Consider the following 10,000-nt stretch of genomic DNA (forward strand, 5'->3'; position numbering starts at 1 on the left):
CGCAGGCTCCACTCCTGGTGGTGCCCTTCCGTCAATTCCTTTAAGTTTCAGCTTTGCAACCATACTCCCCCCGGAGCCCGAAAGCTTTGGTTTCCCGGGAGCTGCCCACCGGGTTAAAATTATGAAACTTCGGCGGATCGCTGGCTGGCATCATTTATGGTTAGAACTACAGCGGTATCTAATCGCCTTCGAACCTCTAACTTTCGTTCTTGATTAATGAAAACACCTTTGGCAAATGCTTTCGCTTTAGTCCGTCTTGCGACGATCCAAGAATTTCACCTCTAACGTCGCAATACGAATGCCCCCAGTTGTCCCTATTAATCATTACCTCTGGTATCAGAAAGCCAACAAAACAGAACCGAGGTCCTATTCTATTATTCCATGCGTACAATATTCAGGCAAGTGTTAGCCCGCTTTGAGCACTCTAATTTGTTCAAAGTAAACAGCCGCGACGGCCCGCCTCGGCGCGCGGCCGACCGTGAGGACGACCGCGACACACCGGCGGTGGACGCACCGGCGAGAAGCCCCGCAGACGTGCCTGTCGTACCGCATTCGGTAGACCGACACCGCAGGACACAATTTCAACTACGAGCTTTTTAACCGCAACAACTTTAGTATATGCTATTGGAGCTGGAATTACCGCGGCTGCTGGCACCAGACTTGCCCTCCAATGGATCCTCGTTAAAGGATTTAAAGTGTAATCATTCCGATCACGAGGCCTCGGACGAGTCCCGTATCGTTATTTTTCGTCACTACCTCCCCGTGCCGGGAGTGGGTAATTTGCGCGCCTGCTGCCTTCCGTGGATGTGGTAGCCGTTTCTCAGGCTCCCTCTCCGGAATCGAACCCTGATTCCCCGTTACCCGTGACAACCATGGTAGTCGCATAAACTACCATCGACAGTTGATAAGGCAGACATTTGAAAGATGCGTCGCCGGTGCTAGACCGTGCGATCAGCTCAAAGTTATCTAGAGTCATCTCGAATGGCGACGGACGGGGCGCGAACCCCGCCGCCGATTGGTTTTTGATCTAATAAAAGCATCCCTCCCGTTGCCGGTCAGGACCTCGTTTGCATGTATTAGCTCTAGAATTGCCACAGTTATCCAAGTAACCGTGTACGATCTAAGGAACCAAAACTGATATATTGAGCCATTCGCGGTTTCACCTTAATTCGGCTTTTACTGAGACTTGCATGGCTTAGTCTTTGAGACAAGCATATGATTACTGGCAGGATCAACCAGGGAGCTGTTCTTCGGGTTAGCTGCGTAACCGAGAGACACTGCTCGGACACGGCGTGTTCGCGCGCGGCGGAGTCACCCGCCGCGCCACGCTCTGTGACACTCACACTCCGTCGATAAAAGAACAATTTGCTCATTATCGGGCATGTGTATTGTTGTTACTCTGCCTTGCCGCTGCGGTGGTTCTCTTGCTCGAAGAGCCGAGCGGGGAGAGCAGGCGGGGATCGATCACACGGAGTGCGTCGTCGTCGCCTAAATTATGAATTCCCATTCGTAAAACGCGTACGCCGTGAGCCGTGAGGCAACGGTGTGGCCGGGGAGTTACCTCCTCCGACCGTACTCTTTTTCATTTCTTGGTCAAGTTCTACTCGCGCGGAACTCCAGAGATGAGACACGGGCGCCGGCGAAGCCAGAAGGCGAACGCCGCGTCGAGTTTCGCAAATGTACCGCCGACGCGACCGACAGATGGGCCGCCGCGGTTTGCGAACGCTGTGCAAATCAGCGCGCCACTACGGACGCGCATACAGTACCGCGGCGGCCCGGTCTCGCCGGCCCCGGCCCCGAGAGCGACTAGACCGAGGCGGGTGCGCGGATTCGGGCTTAGCGTAACTCCCGCGCGGGGTACGGCGAGTGATCGAGTCCAGATGGTCGGCGCGCATAATTTTTTTCACTTCTCTCTACACGATTTTCGTTTCGATAGCGGATACACGTTACGAATATATATACATATTTTTTACACGTCGATGCGTGTACACGCAGATATATATATTTTTTTAAAAAGTATTCATCCTCTTCTTCTTCTTCTCCTTCTCCTTATCATTATAATCATTGTTATCATTATTATCGTAACTATCATGATTATTAGTTTTGTTATTATTATTATTATTATTATTATTATTATTATTATTATTATCCTTCTTCTTCTTCTTCTTCTTCTTCTTCTATTCTTCGTCGTCTACTTTTCGTCTTAATCGTCTTCTTCTTCTATTCTATTCTATTCTTCTTCGACTTCCTCTTCTTCCTCTTCTTCTTCTTGCTCTTGTTCTTCTTCTTCTTCTTCTTCTTTTTCTTCTTCTTACGAAATTATTATTATTTTAACTATTACTACTATTGTTATGATAACTCTTCTTCTTCTTCTTCTCCTTCTTCTTCTTCTTCTTCTTCTTCTTCTTCCTCTTATTATTCAGTATTGTCATAACTATTATGATTATTAGTTTTGTTATTATTATTATTATTATTCTTCTTCTTCTTCTTCTACTTTTCTCCTACTTCTTCTTCTTCTTCTTCTTCTTCTATTCTTCGTGGTCCTATACCTCTTCTTCGACTTCCTCTTCTTCCTCTTCTTCTTCTTGCTCTTGTTCTTCTTCTTCTTCTTTTTCTTCATCTTACGAAATTATTATTATTATTATTACTATTACTACTATTATTATGATAACTATTCTTCTTCTTCTTCTTCTTCCTCTTCTTCTTCTTCTTCTTCTTCTTCTTATTATTATAATCATTGTTATCAGTATTATCATAACTATTATGATTATTAGTTTTGTTATCATTATTATTATTATTCTTCTTCTTCTTCTTCTACTACTTTTCTTCTACTTCTTCTTCCTCTCCATCTTCATCATAATATATATATATATATATATATATATATATATATATATATATATATATATATATATATATATATATTCGCGATTGCCGCGCGTCGGCGTCGCTTGACCGCGTTCAGAGCTCGATCCGGGCCTTGTCCGACGAGCCATCGAGAGGGTCGAATTAATGTCAGACGGCGAGGCATTTGGCAACCTTAAGCTGATCATAGCTACTCCCGCCGTTCACCCTTCCTTGTGTTATATTATGTATTAATAACTCCTCGTATAATATTATATATTAACTCCCACTCGTAGTACCCGCGCAGTGTGGGGTACGCGCGGCCGCTTGACCGCGTCACGAGCTCGATCCGGGCCATTCCCGACGAGCCATCGAGAGGGTCGAATTAATGTCAGACGGCGAGGCATTTGGCAACCTTAAGCTGATCATAGCTACTCCCGCCGTTCACCCTTCCTTGTGTTATATTATATATTAATAACTCCTCGTATAATATTATATATTAACTCCCACTCGTAGTACCCGCGCAGTGTGGGGTACGCGCGGCCGCTTGACCGCGTCGCGAGCTCGATCCGGGCCATTCCCGACGAGCCATCGAGAGGGTCGAATTAATGTCAGACGGCGAGGCATTCGGCAACCTTAGGCCGATCATAGCTACTCCCGCGGTTCACCCTTCTCATTAATAACCTTATATTGATTAATTAATTTATTCAATTAATAATATTATCTATTGTAAATAATCCATCACTCCGACTCTCTGTTATCTCTCACATGAATAAACAATCACTCGTACTCCCCGACGAATGTCAGACGGCGAGGCATTAAGCCGTTCATAGCTACTCCCGCCGTTCACCCCTCCTTATATAATATTATATATATATATATATATATATATATATATATATATATATATATATATATATATATATATATATATATATATATATATATACATTATCTAAACGAACAAACACTCCGACTCGTAGTACTCGCGCAGCGTAGGGTACTCGCGATTGCCGCGCGTCGGCGTCGCTTGACCGCGTTCAGAGCTCGATCCGGGCCTTGTCCGACGTGCCATCGAGAGGGTCGAATTAATGTCAGACGGCGAGGCATTTGGCAACCTTAAGCTGATCATAGCTACTCCCGCCGTTCACCCTTCTTTGTGTTATATTATGTATTAATAACTCCTCGTATAATATTATATATTAACTCCCACTCGTAGTACCCGCGCAGTGTGGGGTACGCGCGGCCGCTTGACCGCGTCGCGAGCTCGATCCGGGCCATTCCCGACGAGCCATCGAGAGGGTCGAATTAATGTCAGACGGCGAGGCATTTGGCAACCTTAAGCTGATCATAGCTACTCCCGCCGTTCACCCTTCCTTGTGTTATATTATGTATTAATATCCTCGTATAATATTATATATTAACTCCCACTCGTAGTACCCGCGCAGTGTGGGGTACGCGCGGCCGCTTGACCGCGTCGCGAGCTCGATCCGGGCCATTCCCGACGAGCCATCGAGAGGGTCGAATTAATGTCAGACGGCGAGGCATTCGGCAACCTTAGGCCGATCATAGCTACTCCCGCGGTTCACCCTTCTCATTAATAACCTTATATTGATTAATTAATTTATTCAATTAATAATATTATCTATTGTAAATAATCCATCACTCCGACTCTCTGTTATCTCTCACATGAATAAACAATCACTCGTACTCCCCGACGAATGTCAGACGGCGAGGCATTAAGCCGTTCATAGCTACTCCCGCCGTTCACCCCTCCTTATATAATATTTTATATATATATATATATATATATATATATATATATATATATATATATATATATATATATATATATATATATATATATATATATATACATTATCTAAACGAACAAACACTCCGACTCGTAGTACTCGCGCAGCGTAGGGTACTCGCGATTGCCGCGCGTCGGCGTCGCTTGACCGCGTTCAGAGCTCGATCCGGGCCTTGTCCGACGTGCCATCGAGAGGGTCGAATTAATGTCAGACGGCGAGGCATTTGGCAACCTTAAGCTGATCATAGCTACTCCCGCCGTTCACCCTTCTTTGTGTTATATTATGTATTAATAACTCCTCGTATAATATTATATATTAACTCCCACTCGTAGTACCCGCGCAGTGTGGGGTACGCGCGGCCGCTTGACCGCGTCGCGAGCTCGATCCGGGCCATTCCCGACGAGCCATCGAGAGGGTCGAATTAATGTCAGACGGCGAGGCATTTGGCAACCTTAAGCTGATCATAGCTACTCCCGCCGTTCACCCTTCCTTGTGTTATATTATGTATTAATATCCTCGTATAATATTATATATTAACTCCCACTCGTAGTACCCGCGCAGTGTGGGGTACGCGCGGCCGCTTGACCGCGTCGCGAGCTCGATCCGGGCCATTCCCGACGAGCCATCGAGAGGGTCGAATTAATGTCAGACGGCGAGGCATTTGGCAACCTTAAGCTGATCATAGCTACTCCCGCCGTTCACCCTTCCTTGTGTTATATTATGTATTAATAACTCCTCGTATAATATTATATATTAACTCCCACTCGTAGTACCCGCGCAGTGTGGGGTACGCGCGGCCGCTTGACCGCGTCGCGAGCTCGATCCGGGCCATTCCCGACGAGCCATCGAGAGGGTCGAATTAATGTCAGACGGCGAGGCATTCGGCAACCTTAGGCCGATCTTAGCTACTCCCGCCGTTCACCCTTCTCATTAATAACCTTATATTGATTAATTAATTTATTCAATTAATAATATTATCTATTGTAAATAATCCATCACTCCGACTCTCTGTTATCTCTCACATGAATAAACAATCACTCGTACTCCCCGACGAATGTCAGACGGCGAGGCATTAAGCCGTTCATAGCTACTCCCGCCGTTCACCCCTCCTTATATAATATTTTATATATATATATATATATATATATATATATATATATATATATATATATATATATATATATATATATATATATATATATATATATATATATACATTATCTAAACGAACAAACACTCCGACTCGTAGTACTCGCGCAGCGTAGGGTACTCGCGATTGCCGCGCGTCGGCGTCGCTTGACCGCGTTCAGAGCTCGATCCGGGCCTTGTCCGACGTGCCATCGAGAGGGTCGAATTAATGTCAGACGGCGAGGCATTTGGCAACCTTAAGCTGATCATAGCTACTCCCGCCGTTCACCCTTCTTTGTGTTATATTATGTATTAATAACTCCTCGTATAATATTATATATTAACTCCCACTCGTAGTACCCGCGCAGTGTGGGGTACGCGCGGCCGCTTGACCGCGTCGCGAGCTCGATCCGGGCCATTCCCGACGAGCCATCGAGAGGGTCGAATTAATGTCAGACGGCGAGGCATTTGGCAACCTTAAGCTGATCATAGCTACTCCCGCCGTTCACCCTTCCTTGTGTTATATTATGTATTAATATCCTCGTATAATATTATATATTAACTCCCACTCGTAGTACCCGCGCAGTGTGGGGTACGCGCGGCCGCTTGACCGCGTCGCGAGCTCGATCCGGGCCATTCCCGACGAGCCATCGAGAGGGTCGAATTAATGTCAGACGGCGAGGCATTTGGCAACCTTAAGCTGATCATAGCTACTCCCGCCGTTCACCCTTCCTTGTGTTATATTATGTATTAATAACTCCTCGTATAATATTATATATTAACTCCCACTCGTAGTACCCGCGCAGTGTGGGGTACGCGCGGCCGCTTGACCGCGTCGCGAGCTCGATCCGGGCCATTCCCGACGAGCCATCGAGAGGGTCGAATTAATGTCAGACGGCGAGGCATTCGGCAACCTTAGGCCGATCTTAGCTACTCCCGCCGTTCACCCTTCTCATTAATAACCTTATATTGATTAATTAATTTATTCAATTAATAATATTATCTATTGTAAATAATCCATCACTCCGACTCTCTGTTATCTCTCACATGAATAAACAATCACTCGTACTCCCCGACGAATGTCAGACGGCGAGGCATTAAGCCGTTCATAGCTACTCCCGCCGTTCACCCCTCCTTATATAATATTTTATATATATATATATATATATATATATATATATATATATATATATATATATATATATATATACATTATCTAAACGAACAAACACTCCGACTCGTAGTACTCGCGCAGCGTAGGGTACTCGCGATTGCCGCGCGTCGGCGTCGCTTGACCGCGTTCAGAGCTCGATCCGGGCCTTGTCCGACGAGCCATCGAGAGGGTCGAATTAATGTCAGACGGCGAGGCATTTGGCAACCTTAAGCTGATCATAGCTACTCCCGCCGTTCACCCTTCCTTGTGTTATATTATGTATTAATAACTCCTCGTATAATATTATATATTAACTCCCACTCGTAGTACCCGCGCAGTGTGGGGTACGCGCGGCCGCTTGACCGCGTCGCGAGCTCGATCCGGGCCATTCCCGACGAGCCATCGAGAGGGTCGAATTAATGTCAGACGGCGAGGCATTTGGCAACCTTAAGCTGATCATAGCTACTCCCGCCGTTCACCCTTCCTTGTGTTATATTATGTATTAATATCCTCGTATAATATTATATATTAACTCCCACTCGTAGTACCCGCGCAGTGTGGGGTACGCGCGGCCGCTTGACCGCGTCGCGAGCTCGATCCGGGCCATTCCCGACGAGCCATCGAGAGGGTCGAATTAATGTCAGACGGCGAGGCATTTGGCAACCTTAAGCTGATCATAGCTACTCCCGCCGTTCACCCTTCCTTGTGTTATATTATGTATTAATATCCTCGTATAATATTATATATTAACTCCCACTCGTAGTACCCGCGCAGTGTGGGGTACGCGCGGCCGCTTGACCGCGTCGCGAGCTCGATCCGGGCCATTCCCGACGAGCCATCGAGAGGGTCGAATTAATGTCAGACGGCGAGGCATTTGGCAACCTTAAGCTGATCATAGCTACTCCCGCCGTTCACCCTTCCTTGTGTTATATTATGTATTAATAACTCCTCGTATAATATTATATATTAACTCCCACTCGTAGTACCCGCGCAGTGTGGGGTACGCGCGGCCGCTTGACCGCGTCGCGAGCTCGATCCGGGCCATTCCCGACGAGCCATCGAGAGGGTCGAATTAATGTCAGACGGCGAGGCATTTGGCAACCTTAAGCTGATCATAGCTACTCCCGCCGTTCACCCTTCCTTGTGTTATATTATGTATTAATAACTCCTCGTATAATATTATATATTAACTCCCACTCGTAGTACCCGCGCAGTGTGGGGTACGCGCGGCCGCTTGACCGCGTCGCGAGCTCGATCCGGGCCATTCCCGACGAGCCATCGAGAGGGTCGAATTAATGTCAGACGGCGAGGCATTCGGCAACCTTAGGCCGATCTTAGCTACTCCCGCCGTTCACCCTTCTCATTAATAACCTTATATTGATTAATTGATTTATTCAATTAATAATATTATCTATTGTAAATAATCCATCACTCCGACTCTCTGTTATCTCTCACATGAATAAACAATCACTCGTACTCCCCGACGAATGTCAGACGGCGAGGCATTAAGCCGTTCATAGCTACTCCCGCCGTTCACCCCTCCTTATATAATATTTTATATATATATATATATATATATATATATATATATATATATATATATATATATATATATATATATATATATATATATATACATTATCTAAACGAACAAACACTCCGACTCGTAGTACTCGCGCAGCGTAGGGTACTCGCGATTGCCGCGCGTCGGCGTCGCTTGACCGCGTTCAGAGCTCGATCCGGGCCTTGTCCGACGAGCCATCGAGAGGGTCGAATTAATGTCAGACGGCGAGGCATTTGGCAACCTTAAGCTGATCATAGCTACTCCCGCCGTTCACCCTTCCTTGTGTTATATTATGTATTAATAACTCCTCGTATAATATTATATATTAACTCCCACTCGTAGTACCCGCGCAGTGTGGGGTACGCGCGGCCGCTTGACCGCGTCGCGAGCTCGATCCGGGCCATTCCCGACGAGCCATCGAGAGGGTCGAATTAATGTCAGACGGCGAGGCATTTGGCAACCTTAAGCTGATCATAGCTACTCCCGCCGTTCACCCTTCCTTGTGTTATATTATGTATTAATAACTCCTCGTATAATATTATATATTAACTCCCACTCGTAGTACCCGCGCAGTGTGGGGTACGCGCGGCCGCTTGACCGCGTCGCGAGCTCGATCCGGGCCATTCCCGACGAGCCATCGAGAGGGTCGAATTAATGTCAGACGGCGAGGCATTTGGCAACCTTAAGCTGATCATAGCTACTCCCGCCGTTCACCCTTCCTTGTGTTATATTATGTATTAATATCCTCGTATAATATTATATATTAACTCCCACTCGTAGTACCCGCGCAGTGTGGGGTACGCGCGGCCGCTTGACCGCGTCGCGAGCTCGATCCGGGCCATTCCCGACGAGCCATCGAGAGGGTCGAATTAATGTCAGACGGCGAGGCATTTGGCAACCTTAAGCTGATCATAGCTACTCCCGCCGTTCACCCTTCCTTGTGTTATATTATGTATTAATAACTCCTCGTATAATATTATATATTAACTCCCACTCGTAGTACCCGCGCAGTGTGGGGTACGCGCGGCCGCTTGACCGCGTCGCGAGCTCGATCCGGGCCATTCCCGACGAGCCATCGAGAGGGTCGAATTAATGTCAGACGGCGAGGCATTTGGCAACCTTAAGCTGATCATAGCTACTCCCGCCGTTCACCCTTCCTTGTGTTATATTATGTATTAATAACTCCTCGTATAATATTATATATTAACTCCCACTCGTAGTACCCGCGCAGTGTGGGGTACGCGCGGCCGCTTGACCGCGTCGCGAGCTCGATCCGGGCCATTCCCGACGAGCCATCGAGAGGGTCGAATTAATGTCAGACGGCGAGGCATTTGGCAACCTTAAGCTGATCATAGCTACTCCCGCCGTTCACCCTTCCTTGTGTTATATTATGTATTAATAACTCCTCGTATAATATTATATATTAACTCCCACTCGTAGTACCCGCGCAGTGTGGGGTACGCGCGGCCGCTTGACCGCGTCGCGAGCTCGATCCGG

The 10,000-nt window shown here is 46.7% G+C and overlaps 1 pseudogene; it reads right to left on the minus strand.

Moving 5' to 3' along the window:
* LOC148298642 (small subunit ribosomal RNA) lies at nucleotides 1–1,242 on the minus strand (annotated as a pseudogene; the record flags this gene model as incomplete).
* Nucleotides 1,243–10,000: the final 8,758 nt, after the last annotated feature.

The sequence above is a fragment of the Brachycentrus maculatus genome, unplaced genomic scaffold, assembly GCF_059751285.1.
Source record: "Brachycentrus maculatus isolate JH-2025_06_01 unplaced genomic scaffold, ASM5975128v1 h1tg001774l, whole genome shotgun sequence".
NCBI classification, from domain to species: Eukaryota; Metazoa; Arthropoda; class Insecta; order Trichoptera; family Brachycentridae; genus Brachycentrus; species Brachycentrus maculatus.